The following is a 27944-nucleotide window of genomic DNA, read 5'->3' as shown; positions in this document are numbered from 1 at the left end:
ACAGGAAAACGCTCCAGAGGGTCATCAAAACAGCCAAGAAAATCCTCGGTTGCTCTCTGCCCAGTCTGGAGGACATTGCCCACTCTCGCTACCTCAGCAGAGCAGAAAACATAATCAAGGACTTTTCTCACCGTGGCCACCACCTCTTTGACCTGCTGCCTTCCGGCAAGCGCTACAGGTCCCTCAAAACAAAAACAAACAGTTTCTTCCCCAGAGCCATTACCACAGACATTGCACAAAAAACTGAAAAGCTCTTGCAAAACACAACCTCATACGAACATAAAATGGTACTCATGTCTATATATATATATATATATATATATATATATATATATATATATATATATATATATATATATATATATATATACGTGTTTCTTTTCTTTTAATTCAATTACAATATTGATGATTTGTTTGGCATTTTAAAACAAGCTTTTATTCTCTAGCTTAGTTGGCAATATAACCTTATAAAAATCCTATTTTTCGAACTCTTCCTGTGCAATACCCTGTTTCATCACCTGCATGTTATTACTGTTTGCCATTAAAAGCAGTCATAAAGGCGGGCGCCGTCAAAGAAAATCTGACGTGACGTACCTTAGAGACATAACGCATGGAAGGAAGGTTAGAAGCATAAATGTAAAGGGACATTCACCGACGCAAGGTCAAAGATAATTAAAAAGATAATTACGTGAAAGAAACGAGAGCTAATCTCAAAAGTTGCTACACGTTTAACACCATCAGCAACTCCCTTTTGATCTAAAGTTGGCAAACCCTCCCGACACGGATTTTTATCCTGACCCGAGAAGATTAGGAACTTGTAGAACTGCTGATATAAACTCAAGTATTGATTATATAATAGAGATGCATATAGGAAATGAGATCTCTTCAGGAAAAATGGGAATCTCTAACAACAGAACATGATAGGACCATGAAAATGGCATCAAAGATGCCAGATTGCAAGGACATTATCAAATGAGATTAACAGCAAGGGAGCAAGGGTAATTGTTTTGGTTCAAAGTTGTTCTCCCGCTAAACTTTGACCCCGACTGGGTCTTTTTGTTGAATTTATTAATTTGGACCTTATGTTAACCTTGCAAGACCTTCTTGGAACAAAAAGGTCATAAAATGGCTTCCATGAGAGGTTTAATTTTGAGGTAACAACCTTAAATTGACCTTTGTTATTCGTCCTTATCAATATTTAAAATTGTACTCCCTGCATATTCTCGTGGTTTCAAATTGGGAACAGGCGTTTTCATGCATAAGTACTGTGCTTCCATGAGTACCTAAAAAAACTCATATTGGACAGAAGTTTGTAAGTAATGAAATGAAATGATCTGCATTTATATAGCGCTTTTCAAGTCAAGACTTCCCAAAGCGCTTTACAGTGTGCTTCACATTTCCCAATAGCAACCGTGCAGCCATGTAAGGCGCTAACTTGCTTATTGGGGGTATTAGGGGTTCAGTGTCTTACCCAGGGACACTTCAACATGTGGAGGAGCCAGGATTCAAATTGCGATCTCTTGATCCCAAGAGGAGCGCTCTACCTCCTGATTCGTAAATATGATAAGGCCCGCCTTTAATACTGCAAAATATGGTTGATAAGATTGGGAATGCAGACAATATTTTCATGTATGTTACTTTACGAGATTTTACAGTATACCACATTTGCACAGTAATCAAACCAAGTCAAAGCAATGAGAGCACCAATACTTAGCGACTAGTTAGTAGTCCACCAATAACACAAATAAATCAAATCAAGTAAATGGGCTGATTTTAATCATTTTCATATTCTACTTGGAAAAAAACATTGGAAAATGAGGTAAAATCTAGTAAAACATTATTTTTGTTCCACTGACAGATCACTTTTAAGTGCTATTTATGTGTTTTTTTCTTGGAAAAACAAAATGAGAATAAGGTATTCTAAAAAGAGGTTAAAATAAAGTAAAATCCAAAATAACAGCAAAATTATTACCCAAAGGAATAACCTGTATTGCTTTCTAAAACACTACTAATAAAAAAATAATTATTTTCAGGTTTGTCCCCATTGTCCTTTTGTTTGTCTACTACAAAAAATGTTACCACAGAAATAACACAACACGACTATAAAACTAAATATCAAATGAAGTGAAAGTAAAGTAACGAAAGAGCAGGGACTTAATACATTGTTTTGAATTAATTCTGAGAAGAAAAAATGAATACTAAATTAATGCTACAAAAACACTTCTGCTGTAATATTTTTATAAAATAAATATGACTACACAAATACCATTACAGAAATTTTAAGGATATAATATTAAAAAAAAAAACAATAATACCACAAATCACCACCACAGTTGTTAGGGTTTGGCATACCTCCCACCACTGGAGGTCCCCAACTGGTGTTTTGAACTGGACACAGGTGTGTCGAATTATCACACATCTGTGCCCTTTCATCCTGAACCCTTTTTAGGTCATTTTTGTTCGTCAAGCTCGGTCGGGTCATTATGAGTTCACCAGTCATTCACCTTGTGTTATTTTCACTTTAACGTTAGTTTTGTTTGTTTTCTGGTTTGTTTGTTATGTTGTTCCTAGCATTTTTCATTTCCAGTTTCAGTCGTTGTTTCTTGTTTGAACTTTCTCAAGTTGTTTTTTTTTGTTTCTTGTTTCCTGTTTGGACATTGTGTCATTCGTTTAGAACTCACTTGTTTGATTTTTACATTGGTCCTGATTTTTGTTAATAAATGCCGTCCTCTTTGAGAACCTCTGCCTGCAGTTTCTGCCTCCCTCACATGGATTCATCATCAACACAACCAAATCATGACAGCTGAAATTCTACAACGGAAATACTGTAATAAAATACAACATTAATGCTTCAAAAATACTACAAAAGTACTACAGGAATACTAATAATTACCCCAAAACCAAATATCATGTAAAAAGTGAAGAAATAACAAAAACTTTATGTATTATTTTTCTTTATTGATGAAAAGAGAAAATTAATACCATAAAAAAAACTACAAAAACCACTACGGCAGTAATACTTTAATACAAAAATACGCCTACAGAAATACTTTTACAAGTGATACTACAGATATATTTTGAAAATACCACAAAACAACTGCAGTAATACAAAAGGTTTACATAAATTCTGCTACAGATATACTACAAAAATAATATAGAAATACGACAGAATTACTACTGTTCCTGCTGTATAGGCAAGATTATGGCTCCCTTTTTGTGAGTCTTACGTTATGTAAGATAAATACAAATTTCTCGACCTGAAAAAATGCACGTTCATATGATACTTCTTGTATTTTTACTTGTTTTTCTTTAAATAAATACTGTTTTTTATAATTAATGACATTTTCCCCTCTAGAATGCTCTAAATATTATACACTTTCCTTTTAAAAATTAACTACTACAGAAGACAATACAGAAAAAGAGTGTGTACTATTAAAGGGTAGAGCCTGCATTCCTCCCTAAGGATTTTTTGGTAGCCCCTCCTAGTGGTAGCCCACCGAAGGAGGTGAAGCGGGGATGTAATTGCAGTAAACATGGAAATGCAATATTCACGCCAGGACTGTTTCAGCGGCTTAATGGACAACTTCTGTCATCTGTCACATGCTTGATCCACCTTTTATCCCCAACTTTCGATGTTGTGTTTTTCTCTCTTTTTAAACACGGACTAAATTCACAAGATGACAGTCCAATCAGATGCGACTGTACAACCACAGCCAGGCTTAGCATGAAAAATTAATTCGACAGTGATTTCCTAAATCTTCTAAGGATGATAATGTATGTTTAATCTGCTTGAGGGGTATAACAGTCATTTAGAAGGCTTTGATTTGGGTGGCCCCCAAAATTAGACATTATTCATAAGTTGATCGTCTGACTGATACATATTTAGGGAGCGGCTGGTTGCAAACTAGTATTTCACAAAAAATATTCTGATGTGAACAAAACTTTGTATATTTTCTTAACTCGTCCAATGCCGTTACTAAAAATGTTTTAGAAGTATTTGTCCTGAATGGCAAAACATAAAAAATACATGTTTGGGGGTTTTCAATTAAAAAAAAAACTTTTATAAAGGGTTTGGCGCGGCTCATCTGTAGGTATCAAGCCTCTGGGAATGAGTTCAAATGATAAATCACCATTAGATGGCAGGAGTGGCATTGATCAGCTATTTGTTCACACATCAAGGTAGTGAGAATAGCAAATATATGAATAAGTATAGCAAGTTAATGCTTCAACATAGCTTTTTTCTTTCTAAAAATGGAACCAAAGTCATGTTTTTTTCGTCGGGTCAGAGGGGGATGACATTTTGTGTACATCAGTAGGAAAGCGATCTTGAAATTTGGTTGTATTTGGGGCAAAAAGAGGCGTGATCTCCTTCATAATAATAGTTTCATATTGAAAATCACTGTGCTAATGTTCACAAAGTGGGGTTTGTTTGACAATACATACAATAAAGTCATTTAGACGTTTTAGAAAATGTGATAAATAACTCTTATTAAGATGTTTATGAAGGTAAGATGATCCACTCTGTTGAATGAAACAAGTTCAAAAAATTGAGAAAAATATTTTTCTCACTTCTATAAAATTACGTACAAAAAGTATTTGAAGAGCCACAATGGAGCGAATACAGCCATACAGCATTATGGTGTGGTAAACTAGGACAGAGAAAAGTCATAAAGTCATCAACACAGCGCAGAAAATAATCAGCTGCTTTCTGTCTGGTCTGGAGGACATTGCAACTCTCAATACTGTAGACGGGCCAGCAGCATGATAAATAAGTTTTCTGATCACCAGTGACGTGCAGGCTCAGCCTCACCTGTCATCATTGAGGAGTAAAATTTTATATATATTAGATGTTTATATTTATTCAGGATGTTCTTTTACAAAATCGCATATTTTTCGAATTACATTATGAATATTGTTAATAAAATTAGTATGTAATGTATGAATGTGATAAGTTTCTGCAATGCAGGGTGAGGCACGCAATTCTCTTGCCACACCGCAGAAGGCAATAGTGAGACCAAGGATTTTGATTTGCCGCACTTTCTGGGCCAAGATAATTTAATTTGTGACAACATGAGCAAGCTTACGCCAAATCAAGCCATCCAGTAACCTTTTTCTTGTTGCTTTCACTCTTTAGTCACAATGGAGGATTACTGATCTAATGAAGCTTTTATTCAAAAAGCGCAGTATGTAATACATTACAATGCTGAGCATCTGCAGATACAGAGTAGAACGATAGTGAAACAAAGGATTCTGATTTTGCGCACAAATAAAAGAATTAGAAATAGTATTAGCAAGCTAACGGCAAGTCAAGCCTTAGAGTACTGTACTTCTTTTCCCTTGTATGGATTTATTTGCACAATGGAGAATTACCTATCTACTGGGGCTTTTATTCAAAAGAAACAGTGTATTTACTTCATTTATAAGCTTATGTAAGATAATATAACGTTTTTTTTTCCTATATTACAATTCATAAATTGTTTTCTTGCTCTGTCAATCAAATGATGAATAAAATGTAGGTTGATTTATTTGTAAATCTGACTGTGCCTCACTAAAAAACAAACCTCAACACATTCGTCTACTGCTTACCCAATTTAAAGTACAGTGGAACCTCGGTTCTCGACCATAATCCGTTCCAGAGCCCTGTTCGAAAACCGATTTGGTCGATCACGGAAAATCGTTTTTCCCATTAAAAGTAATGTAAAATCATTTTAATCTGTTCCATCACCCTGAATTTTTAGCAAGAACGTAAACATGAAGCTAACCCAGGCTAATCGTACGTTCGCGTTAGCGTAATCTTCCGGACGAAAGATTACACTAACATGAACGTGTAAAAATAAAAATAAAGGATTATGAATAGGATTTCTTACCTTTGTGGTGGACGGTGGGGAGAGAAAAATCATCAAAAGTTTTTCAACTTCTTCCAAAACTTGCGGCAGTTGCTTGCTTATAGCGCTAATTTCCTTAGCCGCATCACTCGATTTCACAGCCTCCTTATTCTTTACTATCGTACTGATAGTAGATTTAGCCATGCTGTATTCACTAGCAAGATCGGAAATCCGTACACCTCTTTCATATTTAGCTATTAAGTCTTTCTTAAAGGCAATAGTTGGACGAACAACTTTTTTTTTATTCACCTGTCCTGCGTGCACCGAAAATGAAATGAAATGAAATGATCTGCATTTATATAGCGCTTTTCAAGTCAATGACTTCCCAAAGCGCTTTACAATGTGCTCCACATTTCCCAATAGCGGCCTTGCAGCCATGTAAGGCGCTAACCTGCTTATTGGGGGTATAAGGGGTTCAGTGACGAGCCGGGATTCGAACTGGGATCCCTTGATCCCAAGACGAGCGCTCTACCTCCTGAGCTACTGCCGCCCACAACACCGACCTTCTTCGGAGGCATAATTAGGGGCTAAAACACCCGTACGCCGCTCAGCATCGCACCCTAGCGTACCGGCGTTCGAACTCCGATTTTTTGACCGAACAGCGAAGCAAGAATTTCTCAAAATTTTTGGTCGAACACCGATTTGTCCGAACTGAGAGGCGTTCGAAAACCAAGGTTCCACTGTACGCTGCAAGAAAATCGTCGGGGCTTTGTCTCAGTCAGCACCAACCGAGAAACCAAAAACAGACTTTAAGACTTGATTGTAACTGTAATACCAGACTCCTCATTTACAATTGGGTTATTCTTGCATTTGGTTAGTCACACAATGGCTGCTTTCACTCACCTAAGCGCCAGAGGATGGAGGCAAAAGACAAACGTGAGACAAAGCAAAATAAATTAGCATCAATAGAGAAAGTTGCAGAGGCAGAGCGTTTATCATCATATCTGATGCAGACAGTCAATGCCAATAAAAAGCTATGTAAGCAAGAGGGTCTGCAGTCTACCCTACCCCGCCCACACTAATGACTGATTCTCATCACCGCCCTGTCATTGTCTTACAAATGCTTCTTGAGAAGAAAATGGGGAGGGGAAAAAAAACACTGGGCAGAAAAAAAGGAATTCGATTATTTGCTTGCATATGCAGATCGGGTGGAATCCTCGGACCCAAAGCCTAGGCTGAAGCCGGAGCTTCAAATCAACCTAAATAATGCACACCGTATATAAATCACTTTTGAGAACTGTTATGCACTCTACCGTAAAGCTTGTTATGCAGAAATAAGCTTTATGGTAGAGTGCATAACAGTTTCAATACGAGCGATTTGAATAGAAAAAGGCAAAATAAACATGTTACCTGCTCAAAAGTGATTTGTATACGGCGTGCATTACCGTTCGATTACATTCACAACAAATACAAAGACGGAATGGTTTAAGTTGTATTACAATCCCAACAAATGCTAGACGAAGTGGTTTTGGTTATATGTTCGCCATTAAATTCCCTAAAAGTGATATCAAAGTGAGATAAATCGAGGTAAAAGTGGTTGTAGTAGCGAGGGGATGCAAATCTCGGCAAGGATGCATTTCTCGGCATAACGCCGGCTCGGCAGCTTTTATGCCCGTGGTCCACACGAGAAAATGACGCGGAAATGACGCAATGAGGAAGCGGAACAGTCGCCGGCGTCTGTTTTGCGGGCATACCACCGATGAACAGCGGGTTGGCCAATTTTGCGCATTTTCCATCGCGGGCAACCACGGGCAAAAAAAAATAAATTTTTTTTACCCGCGATACAGACGCAAACGTCTGTGTGACCGGGCCCTAAGATTTTGCCACAATTGGTTGAGGGCAATGTGGGCAATGAAAATTTAAATGGATTGCTAAATCATCACGTCTAGTACAAAAAAGATCATATCACTCCAGTCAGATGATATCACTCCAATTTTAGCTAACTTGCACTGACTCCTTGTCCGTTCGAGATGTGACTTTGAGTTTCTGTGACTAGTATTCAAAAGTTTGCATGGACTTATCTCTATGATTTGATTTCCCACTATTTTCCTGCTTGAAGCCTACGCTCGGAAAATGCTGGTATACTTGTGACTCCAAGAGCCAAGATGAAATCTGCAGGCTCGAGCATTTTCTATCCGGGCCTCGGTGCTGTGAAATGCTCTGCTCCCTGAGATAAGATCTGCAACCTCAGTGGAAGTGTTTTAATCTGGACTTAAGAGACACTTATATTCTATAGCTTATGATTGATGCCTACCTCATACTTTGTACTGGAAGTTACAAAAAACTGAAATATAAAACAGCAGAAAATGTAGTGAAATGTATGAAAAAAGTTATAAAAGTATTCAAATATATTGAAAAATTACTAAATAATATGAAAGAATACTGAAAAGAAGTAGAACATATATAAAAGTGAAAATGTGGTAACAGGTATTAAAACGTATTGAAAAATACTGGAATAAATGAAAAAATCCTAAATAATATAATAATCTATCTATCTATCTATCTATCTATCTATCTATCTATCTATCTATCTATCTATCTATCTATCTATCTATCTATCTATCTATCTATCTATCTATCTATCTATCTATCTATCTATCTATCTATCTATCTATCTATCTATCTATCTATCTATCTATCTATCTATCTATCTATCTATCTATCTATCTATCTATCTATCTATCTATCTATCTATGTACGAAAAGTGTTGTAAAATATGAAAAAGTACATTAAAGTAGTTAAATTCTGAAAAAAATACTATGAAAATGAAAATATTCAAAGAGTGCTGTGAACGTTACCAAGAAATATAATTGCGATCCAATAACGTGTTCCTTTGTTATAGAAAACACTGGCTATAATTACGTTACTGAAAATAGCAAAAATAGCAAAACAGCAATTCTTAGAAAATATGACAGACAAGGACAAAATGTGTCCTTTATGATTACAGTAATTTGGTGAGAAGCTAATCCAATGCAGAATCAACAATGCTAGCACTGTTGTCAAGTCCTCAGAGGACGTCACTTTTGAGACAAGTCATCAGAGGTCATTGCCCACAGAGTGTTTTTGTGTCACATTTGACTGCCTGGCTGTACTTTTCATTTTGTTTCCTAAGCGGTAAAACGGTCTGCTGAAGCTAATCAGCTAAACTCGTTAGAAAGGGGCTGCATAGCCTTTAGGGGTGCAAAACAATTATTGATTTGCTGTGCTGGGAAAGGCCAGAATAGATGCAAAAAGAGGCAAATACAGTTGGATCAACATCAGCGAACAATTTACAAACAAGTGAATAATTCTGAAAAAATACCAACTAAAGAGATTTTGTTACTATACCATGATAGTATGACGCCTTTTCACAAAATGGATAAGGCATTTCAACAAAAAAACTGTACTTTACCAAAAATGCACTGATCACTGGTTTAAGATCAGGTCATTGTGTAATTTTGTAACTGTGTCCTTTGAGACATTTTTGTGATTAAGGGCTATATAAATAAATTTGACTTGACTTGATCAAAATTAGAGAAGACTTTTAGGTGCCTCCCACTTAACAGGGCTAATCTAGCACATGGTGCCAGATTGTCAACCCGTATTTAACTGGCATTCTCACTGCCAGTTTCACTGACTTTGCAAGATTGTGGGCCGTTCTAAAGTGACAGAAAGCCTCCGGTAGAAGGTTGTCCAGGTGAAAATGAAAGGGGTGACCCTATCAATCTGCAGATTCGATCTGCAACCTCAGTGGAAATGTTTAAGTCTAAGCTTAAAACACCCTTCTACTCTATCGCATATGAATAATCTATAATTTATGTTGATAATATGTGTATTATTGCCCTCATGTAGGTTTTAGATGAGGGGATGGTGTCATAATAGTCTGTAATAATAGTTTGCAATAGTCTTTGATCTGTGCAGCCCTTTGAGACTGTTATTAAGGCCTATATAAATAAACATGACTTGACTATCAAATATAACAAGACAAGTTATTTGCTCCAAATCTGTGATGTCAAGAGTATTGAATCTTTACAAAACTACAAACTCAATCGAGTTGCCCAAGAAAACTGGTCGTCCACAGAAGACAAATGCAAGAGAGGACAGGTCACTGCGGAGGATGTCAATGGGTAATAGTTTCCACATTGCAGCTGAAATTGCTCGCTAGTTCAGTGCTGGACATAGTAAGAATTTGTCGCTTTATTTAAGAGCCTTTGTACTGAAGGCCCATACTGCAGTGACCAAACCTCTTATTAGCAAAAATCAAAAAGTAAGACTGAGCTAGGGCAGCATGGCGGCACAGTGGTTAGCGTGTGTGCGGCACAGTACTGAGGTTGTGAGATCAAACCCCCTGTGTGCAGTTTGCATGTTCTCCCCGTGCTTGCGTAGGTTTCCTCCGGCCACTCCGGTTTCCTCCGGGCACTCTGGTTTCCTCCCACATTCCAAAAACATGCTTGTCAGGTTAATTGGCCGGTCCAAATTGTCCCTGGGAGTGAATGAGCGAATGAGTTGTCCGTCCCTGTGTGCCTGTGTCCAGAGTTCACTTTAGTGATAAAAGCCAACATAGTTTATCTGGGTCTGATGGAAAAAAATACATTAGGTGACAAGTTGGATAAAGACCAAACCTAGTCGTAAAAAAGTCGTGAAAGATGGAGGAGGAAGTGTCATGGTTTGGGGCATTTTTTCTTCAGCAAGAGTTGGGCCTGTTGTATAGCTACATGGCTGAGTAAATGCAAATGTGTATCAGAACCTTCTTCAACATCACATGTTTCCTTACTTGCTTTCATCGCCCAATCAGCCCCCAGTTTCCATGCAGGACAATTCTCCATGTCACACAGCAAAACAGGTAAATAATTTCCTTGAAGGTGAAAACATTACATCAATGGCATGGCCTGCCTGGAATTCTTATCAAAACCCCATAGAGAACTTCTGGAAACATCCTAGGTGACAAAGTTATGGTAAAACCCACTACAATTGCCGAACTGTGGGGGAGGCTAGAAAGAGAATGGACCGAAATCTCACCAGCGTAGTGTGAGAGACTAATGCTGTCCTGTGGCCGCAGATGTGCTGAAGTTTTTCGCAGCAGAGGTCTCTACACTTCTCTCTAATAGCTGACTGTTGTAATCTTCAGCGCTGTTTCCATTGCAAAGTCATTTTTGTTCTCTGATTTTGATCAGAAAAATATTTTTGAGGGTGGAATGCCTTATTCATTGTGTGAAAAAAGTGTTGTAGTACCATTAAATACATAGATAAAATGTCATTTAACCGTGGAACAGTGACTGTGGTATTTTTTCTCAAAAGGTTTTGATCTCCAGTGTACATACTTTGTGTACATACTTTTACGGGTTTATTTCCTCAGGAAGACATTTTAAAGCACCTGTCACTCATACAAAATAACCAGGACCATTTGCAAGTTTACAAAGTAGATCTGATGTCAATGCAACATCTTATTAAAAATGGCAAGGTCAGTAAAAAAACTCAAAGGAATTTGTGACCCACGTTCCGTAGGTTGCCCACCACTTATACAACCAGATACATGTTTACAAACCATCCTAAAACAGCCAATGCAAGGCAGACCCTTCCTCTTAATCCTGGCAACATGGTGAGATGAAAAACAGCGATAACAACATAGAGACAAATAAAAGATTAATCTAATAAGTCTGACTCACTCAGGGCACCACATACAGAAGAACACTGCTGTAAAAACAAACATAGCTGTGGTGATGTGTGTGTATGAGAGACTATGCAACACCAAAGCTGCCCTCACCATCTGGCCTTGGCAAAATGAACACAGTGTTCCTCCAGTCCCTCCCTACCTCAATGTTTCACTGGCGGATTTGATACTTATCCACCCGCAGAGATTAAGGGGGTCCATATTTCAGTTGGACTCCCTGTGTTGTTTTGTGCTTTCTAAAAACAGCGAGTTTTGTGTATGTGAGTGCCAACATTTTGTCGGGACCCTCGGGTGGGCTTGTCCCTGGGCAGGAAATACGTTTTCAAATTTGGGTTTCCTATTCAATCTCTTAGTAAATGTACTGTATTTTTAAGGACCGCAGGGCACACCTGAAAACCCCAAATTGGCCAGACATTTGAAAGTGCACCTTATTATCTGGTGCGCCTTATAGACTCCAGAATACAGTGGATACAATTGGAAATGCTTAGCTAATGTAGACATAGTGTACATGAATTATATCATCTTTTTTTTAATATATATTTTAAATGCAAACTACATGTTCAAACTCATGTCAGGAAGTTTATGCGCAACAACAAAATTTAGCCTAATGTCAAGAAACCAGGAGACAGACCAAAGTGCAAAAAACAAAAATAAAAAAACCTGAAACTTTGAGAATTGGCTGATAACACAAAAAGGTGCGAACAGGTGCCAAGCAGAAAACTGACATTGCAGTTTCCTGTTGACCTATAACAACGCCTCAAAAAGGTTATATCATTTTGCTTTAAAATGTCATAGAGAGACTATTGCCAAGATTGTCCGATGAAATACTTGTATTGGGGTTGTCTCCAGAATACATTCTTCCAATAAAAACTTCTCAAGAAGCAGTTAATCTCCAGCCTCTTAATATACCAACATTCTCATCACCCGAAATCCAACTAGCACTCGAAGGACAAGAACAGAATCCACGATCCTTTTTCATAATAGATAAATAATACTACTTACTGCAACTATTCTGCCTTTGAGAAATATAACGAGTGGTCTTTGAGTGTTACATGTTTGTTACTAAAGAGACAAAAGAAAAGCAAATCCTCTTTTGTATGGACAATAATTGTTAGCAAAAAGCATATAGCGTTTACTTGAATAAATATTTTTGTTTCTAGTAATATTTCATACAACATGATGTACTCTTGTTTGAATTGTTGCTAACATGTCTTAGCTTAGCTTAGATTTTATCTGTATTGTTGTCAAGCTAATGGGACTTTTTGTACTTTGTTTAATTACGACCTAAGTGTAATAGTTGAGGCCAATGCCCGAATAAACTTCAACTTAAGAAAAGAAGTGTGGATATTCGGTATGTCCTTCACTAGCTATCTAGCTGGCGAAAAAAGGGGATATTCAGAGAGAGCACAGCATAGTAACCATTTATAAATATCAATTGATTAAAGAGGTGATGTCATAATGTTAATTAGTTTTCTATGAAATAAGTGAATTAAATGTAAACATTGAGCTATTTTTATGCAACCCTAGCGTGATTACAATAGACCGTAAGTGTATTTTTTCATGAACAAGGAGTAATCCATTACCCACAAAAAACGACACGCTACATTGGTGGCAGCATTGGTGAAGGAGAGATGTTTACACACGAACTAGGAAGAGGAAGCGGATTTTTTACTTCTGGGTGGATGCTGGGTGACCTCTCACCGCGCTACACGCCGGTAGTGACGGAAAGAAGCACCACGGTACTTTCCTGTACTCTGGAAAAGGCACACACAATACAAAATCTAACTTACACCAATTTCCTGATATTTTTCTATGTTCCGAAAAAAATTTACATATCTACTGTTATTCGTAAGTCGAATGGTCGTAAGTAGGGGAGTGACTGTATTTTATTGTTATTTTATTGTAATTAAATTATGAGAAAGTACAAAAGGAGCCGAGCGTAGACTTCATTTATGAGTTTTGGTATGACAATAAAACATTCTTTGTACATGCCACAGTTTATATATTGCTCTCTTTCTCTGCCAATCGAAGGATAAATAAGATGTATGTTCATTTATTTGTAAATTCGACTGTGCCTCACTAGACTCCAACCTCAGCCGCACGTCACAAACAACCACTGAAGGAGAAAGATCTCAAACATGTTTTATAAACTGTGCTGGCATTCCGAGGGTTAAAAGATTCGGATCATCTGTCTATACTTTAGAGGTCATTTAAGAGAGATTTAAAAAAAAAAATCTTGCACACAAAAACCCCTAAATCACTTGACAGCGGTGTAAACCTACAGCTCCGTAAGAGGCTTTACCGGAAAAGATCGCACATCCCTGCAGTGGCTAAATCAGCTTTTTGGACAATTGCACTTTGGTCTTTAGTGATCCGTTGTTACTTTTTTTGACATACATGATCAACTGAAAACCTAGACTGTATGAAAAGAAAATCAGGGATTTGTATCCAAATAGCACGCTTTGGACCTTAGGTTTTCCTCCGAAAGCCTGACTGAGCATTCATCCCGGCCGCTAAATAATTCAGGGAGGACAACAAGACTCACCCCATCTCGAGCCTTAACCCCCTGCTGCGTCTTATCTCCCCTCTCACGCACAAACACTCCCGCCTTGCCTCTTTCCAGGAGACAGTACCCGTTCAAGGACACACAACCCTGTTAAATATTCCATTATGTGTGGTTATATGTGTTCCTGGGGCTCATTACTGAAAAGCATAATGATGATGAAAAACAGATTGGCAGAGAAAAGGCGGGGAAGGGAATCGTACCCAAATATCCATAGTTTCTCACCTATATTTTTTTTTTGCACACTGACTTTTTAAGGATTTTATTCATTTGATATGTAATATATACAACTGTTAAAAATAGCAACTATAAATCTACAAATAAAAACACAAAACACAGAATTGTGTATAAATATATAGTCTTTAGTATTTACATTATACAATCGTGCGATGCGGAGAGCAGCCGACTAGCTGCACGCTAGCTTTGGAGATTCTCGGGTTGAGCCAGGTGTCTGTGAGGATTAGGATACAAGAGTCAGAAATGTAACGGTTGTAGCTTCAGGTCTTTCTTTTTATGGATAATTGATATGGCATTGGTGAGATGCAGGCTCGGCAGAGGTGGCTTGCGCAAGATCTTAAGTAGCCTAGTTGCATTAGGCCGAACCTGCGGCCCCGCTATTGCTTTCCCTCCCGACGCTGCCTTTAGAAACTAAGGACCCAATAAACATTCAGGTCGTTAATCAGCATTTCTTTGCGCTTTTCTGATTTTCCTCAGAGCCTGATTTTATGACAAATTTCTTTTCAATGTGTCGAGCCACTAAAATACTTTTTGTTGCCGTGCTTTACAATTTGTTTTTGGTGGAAAGGCCAAACCAGCTCGAGCCTGACCAATTAATTTGATTTGAGAAACCTAGCCCAAAGAAAATCGAGTGTTTAGCCATTCAGAATGCACAATGAAAATCCATAAAGTACCAAAACCGCAAAAAAATTAACTGCAATACAGCAAGGGATTCTTGGATATTTGAATAACTTTCCACTATAAACTGGAATATTATTTAGGAAATCCTTTGAAAGAAGTCCTTATTTGTCATCCTCCCGTATAATGAAATACAAACGTCTACACATATTTTGTTCGATTATCGTGCATACATCCAAAAGGGTCATGTGGAACATTGAGAGTTTTAAAATCTAAAGAAAACATCCTTTTGGACTTTTGTACTTGGGGACAAAAATGTAGATCAACAAATAAATGAATGTCTCACTTCTAGGTCTCCACACATCTCTCACTGTCACGGTTACATACACACATGTGGACGCACAAACAGCGTTTAACAGCCTGGCTGTGATATCACAATGCGCACACGATGACCAACTGTTTTGCCGGTTTCGTGGTTTTGAGTTAGCAGCACGACTTCCAGACATTAACGTGACTCACTCTTTGCTGCAGTCACGAGTGTCCAGAGTGTACTCACACACAGACGCACACACAAAACACTTTGGAAACACTGGCTAGGGTGAAGTCTTCCCATGCCTAGTCAAATATTCCCACACACTTATATATTGTTGTACTTGTTATAGATCCCGATACAATATATATAATATATACCCATAATTACCATACATACTCGCATATACAGTAAGCCGACCTCCTGAATCTACTCTAAAGTAGCCATACCCTAAAATAAAGAAGTACCTACAATGTTAATGAAAGGTGTACCTAAATATCGATCATTTTTCCCACTGATTACACTGATAACGGCATTAGCTCAGGAGGTAAAGCGCCCGTCTTGGGATCAAGAGGTCGCAAGTTCGATTCCTGGCTCCTCCGGGTTATATGTCGAAGTGTCCTTGGGCATGACACTGAATCCCTAATACCCCAATAAGCAGGTAGGTGCCTTACATGGCTGACACAGCTATCGGTGTGTGACTGCGTGTGTGAATGGGTAAGTGTGTGAAGCACACTGTAAAAGCACTTTGGGGGGGTCTTCATTGACTTGAAAAGCGCAATAGAAATGCAGAATATTTACTGTATTACTGCTATTCAAGTTTTACTTCCTATAGTTTTCAAAAATCTTGCTTTTCAGTTCCGTTTCATACTTTATAGTAATTTTTATACCTTTTCACTACTTTTTAAAATACTTTTCAGGATTTTTTTCACAGCAGTTTAGACTCCAAGGAAGTATCAAGTTTCATGAAACGTTTTGTAAAAGAAGTTTATTAAATGTCAACATTTTCCCTACGTTCATTGTGCATTGCTACATCAAGACAAGGGAAAAACATGATACTTTTTGGTTATTTATAGCACATCATGGTATCATTTTAGTGATCCGGCCCACGGTATATTGAGGGCCGGCAGCTGGAGCTCACAATGTGAAATAGTTTGAGACTCGTGCTTACTCAGAACAACTGCAGAAATTATATAATTGCTGTTTTATCAGAAAAGCAAAGATGAATACTCAAATGTTACTGAATATGAACTGTAATCCACCCAATATATTTAGAAAGCTCCCTTTTATTGTGACTCATTCCTTTCTATTGTTTAATCAACACTTTGACCCAACTTGCACTGCAACCAACTTGTCGGCAAACAGACCTTTATCGCTCTTGGCAGTCGCTAATGCAATTTAAAAAATTGCGCTTTCTCACTTCTTCAAAAGCATGAGGTACGCGTGCGCTTTTAAAGCTAAGCGATTTTCTGGCCGGGGTCAAAAACAGTCGAAATGCGTAACATTTCAGCCACCAGAGATGAACCAGTGTCAACTCAGGATAAACGCACAACAACATAAACTCAGGATATGCGCTCGTCTAAAAGTTCAGGTGACCTCCTGTTGACCTGAGTTTTATGGCCACTGGGGGAAATGTGTTGTTTGTGCAGCGTAGCATAAACAGTACTGCTTTAACGATGTGCTTAAGCATGCTTTTTTCCCCTCGGTTTTCTTTGGGTGAATGCTCACTTGGTTGGGTGTAAACAGTGACGTGTGTTATTAGCTTACCCTCTCATTTAAGGTTCTGGTCACACTCTTTTGACTTTTATTTTGCTTTTGTTATTCTAGGAACGCTACAGTTTTGGTAAATAAAACAAAAGTCAGCTGTACAACAAATTCTCAGATTCATTTGAACAATTAATCACGAGTCGATTTGAATGGTGTTATTACATCGTCCTATGCTCAATGCTAAGTCAAGCTAAACACAACAAAGCACTCGTCATTGTTGTCGTTATCATCCATGGTGGATTGAGTGAGAATTAAAAAGGATTATCTATGAATACAGTGGTGCCTCTTTATACGAGCACCTACAGACAAGAGAATCTCTGTCTACGAATTTTATTTGCAGCAAAAATCTTGCTCGCCATATGAAAGAAAATCTAGTTCACAAGCAGTCCAGGGGCTACCACTAGAGACTGCTCAATGCTTCTGACTGCTTAATGTCAGAATCAAAAATATTTTAAAAAACTGTGCTGTTTTTTTGTTTGTTTTTTGGTGTGTGTTTTCATTCAAAGTTACAGTAATTTGACTTTAAGTAAAGGTAAATCATCAGGACTGGCCAAGATATTTCTCTAGGGCATAGTTCAAGGGGGCAGGAGAAGAAGACCAAAAAAGAAATAAACTGACAAAATTAAGAAATGAACTTGTGCCAACACTGCCACGGCCCAAAAACAGGCCAGGAACTGTCAACAGTGGAGAAAGCGGTCTAGAGTTGCATCCTTGTTGCGAACCCGACGACCCAGGCTGTTACGGGATCCTCCTTATTATATGACAATAAACCTTACAAACACAACGTGGTACTTATTTAGTCACATACAGCAAGACAGACAATGTAGACTAATGTGGCAATATAAGAAATCTACTATGACATTGTCGTCTCCTACCAGTGACGGAGACAATCAGGATTATGGTCGAAATGGGCAATCTTTTTTTCCAGTCATTTTCTTGTTTAAAAATTGTTATACGGCGTAAACAATAAGAAATTGTCAAAAACTGTGGGAACGTGTATAAGTTGACACTTATGCAAACTCCATTACTCTTCCTTTCAAACAATGTTCTTAGAGGGCTAGCAGATGCTCGCAGGCACCAAGTTGGGGATGTAAATTATATAATTGGTTTGCTTACTGGGCCAAATAGGATGCCAAGGTCGCATCTAGCAGACTCTAATGGGGCTTGCAACTCAAACCCTCAGAATTGGGATAGTCCCGGTTAAACCAGGACATTTAGTTACACTCCTTAAAAACTGTTAAGTGAACACGGACCTTCTTCAAATGTATTTAATCAACGTTACCTGCTTTTCTCCATGTTTTACAAATTCTCATGTTACTTCCCGCGGGATTTTTACATCCTGCCTTGCAGCTTGTCAGTGCCCTGTCAGAATACTAACTACAAATTTAGATGTTGATATCTCAGAGCCCCGCCAGCTCAAACACAAAACTAAATAACCTGAAATTATAACAAGCAGGAGTGTATATCCTCAGCAAACCTATGATTTAAAATCGTGGCCGGATTGATTGAACATTGCCTCAGGTCTGTGCCCGGGCCCTTCATAAATGTTATGTTTAATTCAGACCCAACCGATTGCTACTTGTTTACACTTTCCAGGCCTGTGCGAGTCTTGGCCTACTTTCCCCAGACTTGCCTCGCTCCCCAAACCGACTTAAGTGCATGTTTGTGCCAGCGACTGTCCGCTACATATGTACACGGTACAAATTAGCTTTGCATGTATAATGCACGAGTCCTCGGCCATGGATCCATATACCGTCATGCTAGGGTGGTCGTGGGGTAGAACACACGAGGGTAGACGTTTATATGTTTATCTGTAGCTGTGTTTCCTGAAACATGACTCCTCTGTATTTTTGTGCATGAGTGATGAAGATACATTTGATTTTTGGGTAATATATATATATATATATATTTTTTTTTTTTTTTAATAATAGAACTCAAAATTATTTAGTCTTTGGGTTTAAGAAAACTCCCCAAGCAAAAATGAAAAACAAATTGATTAACTTATTTTAAATAATACATTTTCTTTTAACTGTGTGACCTTGTTTTAAACGACCTGAAATGGTTTTGTGTTAAACAATCCCCATAATTGGGTCAAATTGTCAAATACTGGGTTGTCCCGACCCTGAGTTGCTTTTAACAAAAAAATAACACTGCACAAGTGTAGTACTTTTGCTTAAAATAGCCCACACTACACACATTTTCTATGAAAGATGAATGAATATAATTACCATAAATTCCGGACTATAAGCCGCTACTTTTTTCCAAAACATTCAACCCTGCGGCTTATTCAGTGATGTCGCCAATTTATGTAATTTTTCTAACAGCTGCCAGGGGCGCTCGAGTACAAAAGGTAAGATTTAGACCGGGTGGAATATATGCGCCCAGGAAAAGGCACGTGACGTAGCTTTCGAGCTAAAAGCAAACGAGCAGTCTGATAAAGAAGGAAACAGGGCTACTGCACGTAAACTTCACTCTGTGAGCGTATTGCTAGCGTATTCTTGAATAAGGGAGAGTGGGACGACTTCTTTATAACAAAATCTCATTCCCATTTTGATGTCGTCAGCTTTAAGGAGGAAGATGGGGACGGTTTGCCGTGGCTTCTGCAAGTACGGTATGTTTGTTTGAACAGACTCGTTTGCTGCGTTGCGAGTGTGTTTCTAGTAGCATTTTGCTACCCTTCACAGGCACGGTTTGGGATGAAAGTTATAATATTATAATTAAAGCTTCGAAAACTCTCTCGGTATACCGTCTTTCTTTGAAAATATGTGTAACCGATGTATAATATGTATTCGCACCTGTATATTTTCGTAATGTATTTATTTGAGACACTTATTCTGATATGTTTTGCGAATTAAGGGGCGGAGACAATGCGGGCTGACGGGGAGTGGGGTAAAGGTGAGTGAGACCTGTTGTCACGGCGGACAATAGTGGATATATATTTTTCCAACCCTTACCTTTGGAAATATAGACTTTTTTTCCTTGGATTAGTTTCAACGGGACCCGGACTCTGCAGGTCTGCTTCCAACCATAAGTACCGCTATCATTTTCTGTTAATCTTGCCGTCTGTGGTTTGAAGACTGTATACTTTATATTCAGGTACAATCGCGGGGCTCAAAGCCAGTTTTGGGCCAATTTTGCGATTGTATCGCATGTTATACAGGTGCGGCTTGTGTAAGTACAAAATCGGTTAACCCTTTAAAATGTGGTGGGTGCGGCTTATAATCAGGTGCGCTCTATAGTCCGGAATTTACGGTATATTCAAAACAAGCCAAATAACTGGGCATGTTTTTTCGGGAAAAAAAAACAAAACAAACAAAAAAAAAAACAATAGAAAGTTGGTTTAAATCGATTGGTCACTTTTTGTCACAATTTCGGTTATTTTTCTACCCAAAGGTTTTTTTGTGTGTAAAAGATATATGGCTCCACATTATGACCCCGTTTGGCTTTAAGATCTCCATCTTTTGAGGATAATCAGAACTATTTTACAGATAAGAGCCACGGCAGTACTCGACGGCTCATACAATCGACAGATATCACTTCACATTGGAGATGTTGGGCTGTTACATGCCGACAGAGCCGGACTTTATCAGTCTTTATGAAATCAGAACACCATCACTCTGTTAAAAGTGCAATTATATGACTATAGGACGTCTACACCGAGTCGAAATCGGTCGCCGTCAGTCTAACTGGGTGAGGATCGGGCGCTCCCCGCACGACCTCGACACAGCTCCTAGCCGAGCAGATAGCAAGCAAAGATTAGGATGTAATTACACGCCACTTTTTGATCCCACTCTCTGCCTGGTGGAGGAAGAGAAAGAAAAACAGGGAAAGATGGAAAAGGGGGGGATACAATTTCCAACCCCTACCTGCGTGTCTGCACGCATCGAATGTTTTGACTCCTAAAAAAAATGCCCATCCTCCCTCCCGCTCCCCTGCTGGGTTTTCTCTCCGGCTGTCTGTCGCCATAGCAACACCCCATCCCATGCAGCAGGGATGGAGCGCGCCTTCAGCATCCAACATTTGGATAATCTTCGCTCTCATTTATATGCAAAGTCAGCAGAAGGGAATCTGGCAAAAGTGTTCTGGATCTAAAAGTGTGGGTAGGGCAAAAAAAAATCCGCTTTTCCATCCTGGAACATTCATCCCGTGTGCCTTCTAGGAAGCTAATTTGCACCAACTCCCCATTTTTTTTTCCTTAATTCAGAGGTGTCAAACTCAATTGAGCTTGGGGGCTACATGGTAGAAAAATAAACTTGGATGGGGGCAGGTGTCGTAGATTAAAGAGAAAGAAAGAAAGAGAGGGACAAAATGAGAGACTGCGAAAAAGGAAGACAGACAGAGAGCAAGAGAGAGAAACAAAAAGATAGAGAGAAAGAGAAAAAAGAGAGAGGGAAAAAGAAAGAGAGAGAGAGACAGCAAGAGAAAGAAAGATACAAAAAGTGGGTGAAAAAAGGGAGGGAAAGATAGGAAGAGAGAGAGAGTAAAAAGATAGAGGGAGAAAAAGAAAAGGTAAGAAATATAGAAAGAGTGAAATAAAAAGAGTAAGAGAAAGAAAAATAATAAGAGAGTGAGATAGAAAGAAAGAAAAGTGTCGGGAACACCTGTGTTCAGGATTTGGCGCCAACAGCCAGGACAGCTGATTGGCGCACCCTGTACATTTAAATCCCCAACTTCCGGTAACACTTTGTTCGATTGTACTATGCGATCCGTTGCCATCTGCTCAGAAAGCCCGTACCTCCGACTCTTTGCCTGCCTCCTGTTTTTCTACCTGATCTCCGTTGCCGACCCGTTTCCGAATTTGCCTACGACCTGCCCTGCCCGCCTGACTCCTGATCTCTCTTCCGAACACAACGACGCCCTTCTTCTCCAGCCCTGGCCAACAACGCTACGATTACGCCTGTCCGCGACCATTCCCGCCAAGCCTTCACCCGCCTGTCAAGTTCCGTCAATCCGCCAACCAACGGATCGAAGAATCCCACCTTGTCATTTCCTTCCTTTCAATAAAACCAAGAAACGAGCGCAAGTGATCTCAGTCTTCCTTTCGTCCTGTCTGACAAAAAGAAAGAAAGAAAATATATAGAACTACTGTGTCTTTGTGTGTGGCTCCTGCCTTTTACAACATCAAGTGGACATATTTAAAACTGCAGCTAATTTTTCTCTTGCACTTCTATCAGCGTTTTCTCGCTAGTCGGATTCAATCATTTGGTGGGCCTGATCCTCCTTGCGTGCCGCATTTTTGACACCTCTGCCTTAACTCTCATTTCTTATCATTATCTTTTTTTTCTTCATGTGGTGACATTTTTAGGTCACCCCTCGTTCACTTTCATCATCTCCTCGGCGCGGCACTGTACGCGTCTTGCTAAGTGAAGACGGTGGGATGAGTAAAAAAGCCACCCCCGGTGGGGAGGAAGAAGGTACGCCACCCCACACAGGCGCTTCTCGCCGGCTGTCGTTTGAACGTTGCGTTTGCTGTCACAAAAACACGCCTGTACCTACGAGCGCTGCGTTGTCTCTTTGCATGCTGTCAAACTCTTTTAAGGGAAGGGATCCGTCCCCCATTTCCCCAACACACCACCCCAATCAGTGGCAGTGTTGATATGAGCAAGTTTTAATCCCACTTTTGAGAAGGAGGGGAGAAAAAAGAGGGGGTGGTCGTACTCCCACATTCATGCCGGATCAAAAGCTTTAAAAGGATTTTGGAGCCGGAATATGCGTTTTATTTTCATGAAGAGGAGAAGGGGGGGGGGGGGGTGTTCTGACAAAGATGTGATTGAATATTGAAAAACAAATACAGCGTACGCCCCCTCTATATCATCTCCACATATGCTGTAAACACAACATCAGTGGGATACACTTTTAGGTGTTCATTGAGTCTCATGCTGTATATTGAGTAGGGACGGGTGTATCGATTTCTGGTTGATACCAGGATTTGTGGCTGTTTTACACTAAAAATCTAGACATTTGAAAGGATACATTGTTTTTTTCTGATACCAGCACAATACACAACTCTTGAGGAGTCGCTGATACCGTCTTCAACTCGAATGACTGCACCATCAGAGCATCACCCGTGTAGTGATACGAAAGCCTTTTTGGGCGGAATTTCTCTTTGGAAGGGTCACTGGCACGTGAGAATGGGAAACCTAAGGGGAAAGACTAAAATCCTGAAATGGGAGTAAGAACAGTTCAAATTCTTTTCTATATATAATCAATTTTCTACTTATATATTGTTTAGAATATGCAAAAAAACAAGGAGAGAAGAAAGAAAACTAGAAGCAGAAAAGTAGCTGTTCAGTCATTCTCGTTTTCCTTTTTTGCTGAAAAATGGCTGAGTCAACAAAACCGAACCACATGTGTCATTGGGGCACCAATTAGGACGCAACTCTGGACAGCTTTCTCCACTGTTGACGGTTCCTGGCCTGTTTTTGGGTTAAGCCAAAGTTGGCACCAGTCCGTTCCTTAATGTTTTCGGCCAAGTTCTTTTTTAGTCTTCCTCTCCTCCTGCCCCTTTGGACTGTGCCCTGGAGAATTACCTTGATCAGTCTTAATCATCTTGTGACGTGACCATACCACTGTAGTTTCCGTCTGCACACAGTTGACAACAGTTCTTCTTAGGGTCCAATGCACCCTCTGACGGTGTTCTGCACCGTTTAGTTTGTCACGTGGGCTAAGTAGCTGATGCCTAGAAGTTTCCTGTAGCATTATTTCTGATGGGATGTTGCTGATTCCTGGAGACGTTCTGTTCTTCAGCGAATGAATTGATGCCCCTACTTCTCTGAGGATAGAGAAGTCCTCACTTTCCCCTGGGCCGGATTTCTTAGGGACCTCTGGGTGGTTGTAGAGTTTGGAGCAGTATTCTGTCCATCTTTTCATGATATCTTTTTCTTCAGTTAGCATATGCCCTGCCTCATCCTGAATACTGCTTTTACAATCTGGAAGGCTTTCTTTTAATTGTCCTTGTTGAGGCCTTCTATTAACGCTAAGCATTGGTCTTCAATCCATTTCTCCTTTGCTTCTCTCAAGCTTTTTCTAATATAATTGTTGGCTGCTCTATACTTGGCTGCTCCTCGTGTATCACAGTTTAAAACATTTTGGTTGTAACCCACAGCTTTAACTTCTTCTGGTGTTTCCTGTCGATTCCTCTTGCTGCTTCAGTCATCGTCGCTGAGAAATTGGTGGTCAGGGTTTCGACATCTTCGTCCATAAAGATCTTTATATATATTATATATATATACTTAGAACCCGAATTGCTCGGGGTGATAACAACCAGGGACTTGCGGTGATGAGGTTTGTGTCTGGTGAAATAATGATTAAATTAACCTACATCTCATTCATCATTTTATTAGCAATACAAAAAAACCCCAAATGTGTATATAAAATATATAGACTGTGGCATTGAAACAAAAAAATTGTTCGTCTTACAATAACTGATAAATTAATTGTATGTGCTACTCCTTTTGAAAAAAAAATACACCAATAGATACGTATTTCTCCATTATGAAAAAAGTCCATGCAACAAGTAAAGAAGTACTTGGAGGCTTGACTTACTGTTAGCTTACTAATACTGTCACAAATTCTATTGTGTGGGTCTGAGGTGTGTGCCAAATCAAAATCCTTGGTGTCATAATCGCCCTCTGCTATGAGGCAGAAGAAGTACATGCCTCATACTGCATTTGCCAATGCACAGCACAGTAATACGATACATACTAATACTATTAATGATATTCATTGTTTTATGTAAAAATTCATCAGTTTAGTTGTTTTCTTAAAAAATATCTTTTATAGTTTTTCGGTATCACCAATAGTTGGGTATTATTTTTGTTTCATTCTTAAAATTATGTGATATCCACTCTAGACCGAGCAAGATTGGTACTTACAAAATACAAAGCAAAAAAAAAATCGTATCCGACATATTACATATTTGTGTGAAAAGATATACATTTCTTCAATCAATGTCATTGACTGCGACATAAATCAAAAAGATTAAATTTAACTCAACTGCTGTAAATTAGTTAATCATTCTTGTACAATAAAAATATTGACGTGCTGTTGTCTCTTTAACCAGGAATCAAACACAATACAAATAATAATACATTTTTAATGGGGGATAAACGCATCCAACCCAACTAAATCTCACAAGGGCTTGTTATTAATGGCTTGGCTGTCTAATAATGCTTTTTGCCATATTGGCAAAGTAGCAAATCTGTATTGTTAATCCCTCGCACCAGTGTTTGGTGTGTAATCCTTCTCAAATTATGAAAGTAATTGGCGTTTAATTGCTGAAAAAGGTCTTTGTTGGGATAACTCAATGCTCAATAGCCAAACACTGGTTGGCGCCGCCGAAATGTTGAAGAAATAAAAATATCGTAACAAAAAACAAAAAACGATTGTTAAAAACCAGGCCAAGAGTTTGATCAATGCCTGTGATCGATCAAAAGAAACAGATGCGACCCGTGTGACAGTCTGCTAAAAATCTCTAGTGGATTAGCGCTGAGTTTCTGAAACAAAATCACATCTGGATTAATTCCTTGTGACATGGGCTCGTCTGCGGCTCCTAAGCCATATTTAGTTGACGATCAAATAGCTTAACCTGGCCAGTCAATCCCATCCTAATATTCCACTAATCCGTCCCAAATCCAAACTATAACGGAATCTGCATCAGCCGTTGTTGTTTTGGAGTTTTTGTTTTAATTCCGTGTCCCTTTATTTCCCCCATAAGATTAGATTTTAAGTGCTCAGTCTGTTTGTGTCTTTTACAAAACACTCCAAAGTATGCAAACAATGAAAATGCAGGGCTTTGTTGCACATTTGCACACACTAAAGTTGGTTAATCTCGGTTTACTAACCCTGTTTTATTTCTATTTTCGTTTGAATACCCGTCATCTACTTCAAAATTGGTTGAAAAAAAAAACCTTACTATTAGTCACATGATCCAGTTTTATGTACAACGGCAGGGTGTTTTAAAATACACCTGAATCCATTTTCCGGTCATAAATTAGAGTCGCACAAAAATGCACTGTAAATATGAATGACAATAAGCAAATAAACCACAACTTTGATTGACCGCAGTATAGGGAATCCCAAATTGAAAGGTATCCGCTGCACAAACTCGCAATCCACAGTTAAGAGAAAATAAATAACCCAAATACTACTCTGACCTTGATGAGGAGCTCTATGATGAATCTGATTCTTGTTGAATTCCTGGTTTTGGGTAGCTCGTCACTCAGATCCCAGAGATTCCCACTCGCCTAAGGAATTGAGGAATTTTCCCAAAGATGAGAAGAACTTGGCTTTTGAAAAAGATAGACAGCTTTGAGCAAACACAAAATGGCCGACTACTCATAGCCCATGCTAGTTACAATAGCATGTAAATTTACACAAAGAAAATTCAACTAACAATACAAAACTATAACCAACCGAGACATCAAAAGACTGCAGTTATTGGTCCATTTAAGTCCCGTGACTTATTCTCTAAAACTGCTGTGAACATCGACAATTGCCACATCACACAGAGCGACTCACTTAAAAATTTAGGTGTCATATTTGACCCCGATCTGTCCTTTCAAACACATGTGAAGAAAATTACTAGAACCGCTTTCTTCCATCTTCGTAACATTGCTAAAATTCGTCCTATACTTTCTCAGTCGGATGCGGAAATCATAATTCACGCGTTTGTTACCTCCCGTCTCGATTACTGTAATGCACTACTTTCCGGTCTTCCGATGACCAGACTCAAGAGTCTTCAGCTGGTACAAAATGCTGCAGCGAGGCTTTTAACTAGGACAAAAAAGTATGATCACATCACCCCAATTTTGGCTAACCTGCATTGGCTCCCTGTTAGCCTAAGATGCGATTTTAAGGTTCACCTATTACTATACAAAATCATACATGGACTTTCCCCCTCATATCTTTCAGATCTGATTTCCCCCTATGTCCCGGCTCGAAGCCTTCATTCTGAGAGCGCCGGTCTCCTGGTGATCCCAAGAGCCAAGAAGTGTTCCGCTGGTTCGAAAGCGTTCTCCATCCGGGCACCGGTGTTGTGGAATGCTCTTCCCCCTGAGATCCGATCTGCTGCCTCAGTGGACATGTTTAAGTCCAAGCCTAAAACTCACTTCTACTCTATAGCATATGAATAACCTAAACTTCTCATATGTAATAACTTGTGAAGCCCTTTGAGACTATTTGTGATTAAGGGCTATACAAATAAAAATGACTTGACTTGACAGAGTCTCAGAGGAAGAGCCAGCAGGCTCAAGGGCAGCTTCTTCCACCAGGCTGTCAGGACTCTGAACTCTCCCTGCTCACCCCTCTGCTTTCTGCCAAATCAATGCAAAACTGCTCTATTTAGATGATGGCTATACTTTGCACTTTCTTTTGTGCTGCATGTTGTGTAGTACAGGTAAGGTTGGGCCTCAATAGAATTAAAAGCCAGAACCCAACCAATTGATTTGATTTTAGGGACCTGGCCGGAGGTTAACCCGAAGGTGCTCTTGCACCGAAGTACGCGCGGCGCTGAAATGCAGCAGCCCTGAAGCGCATTACTCAAGTAAAAGTAAAGTTACTTCAGAGTAATATTGCTCAAGTAGAAGTAACAAGTGCCTATCTCAGAATAAGTACTTGAGTAAAAGTAAACACACTCTGTGCAGACCCTCCACAAAGAAAAACGAAAAAGGAAACAAATACGCCAAGAGGAGCCTGGTCCGGGCCCAAGATCCTGCCTCTGGTATACAGTATATGGCAATAAAATTGAAGTTGAATTAAAAATATTTACAACAATGTTTCCTTTATTTTTTTTTAAATTTTATTTAAATGTGGAATCATCCATTTATTCATTTCTAACTATTAGTTAAAGGGGGTTTGACACGTTCTTTCGTCGCATATTTAGTCGCATACGCCACATAAGCTTAGTCGCATGGC

This window comes from Urocampus carinirostris, chromosome 2 (assembly GCF_059441175.1).
Source record: "Urocampus carinirostris isolate Australia breed hairy pipefish chromosome 2, RoL_Ucar_1.0, whole genome shotgun sequence".
Lineage (NCBI taxonomy): Eukaryota > Metazoa > Chordata > Actinopteri > Syngnathiformes > Syngnathidae > Urocampus > Urocampus carinirostris.
The sequence above is the reverse complement of the archived record's forward strand: the minus strand, read 5'-3'. Positions refer to the sequence as shown.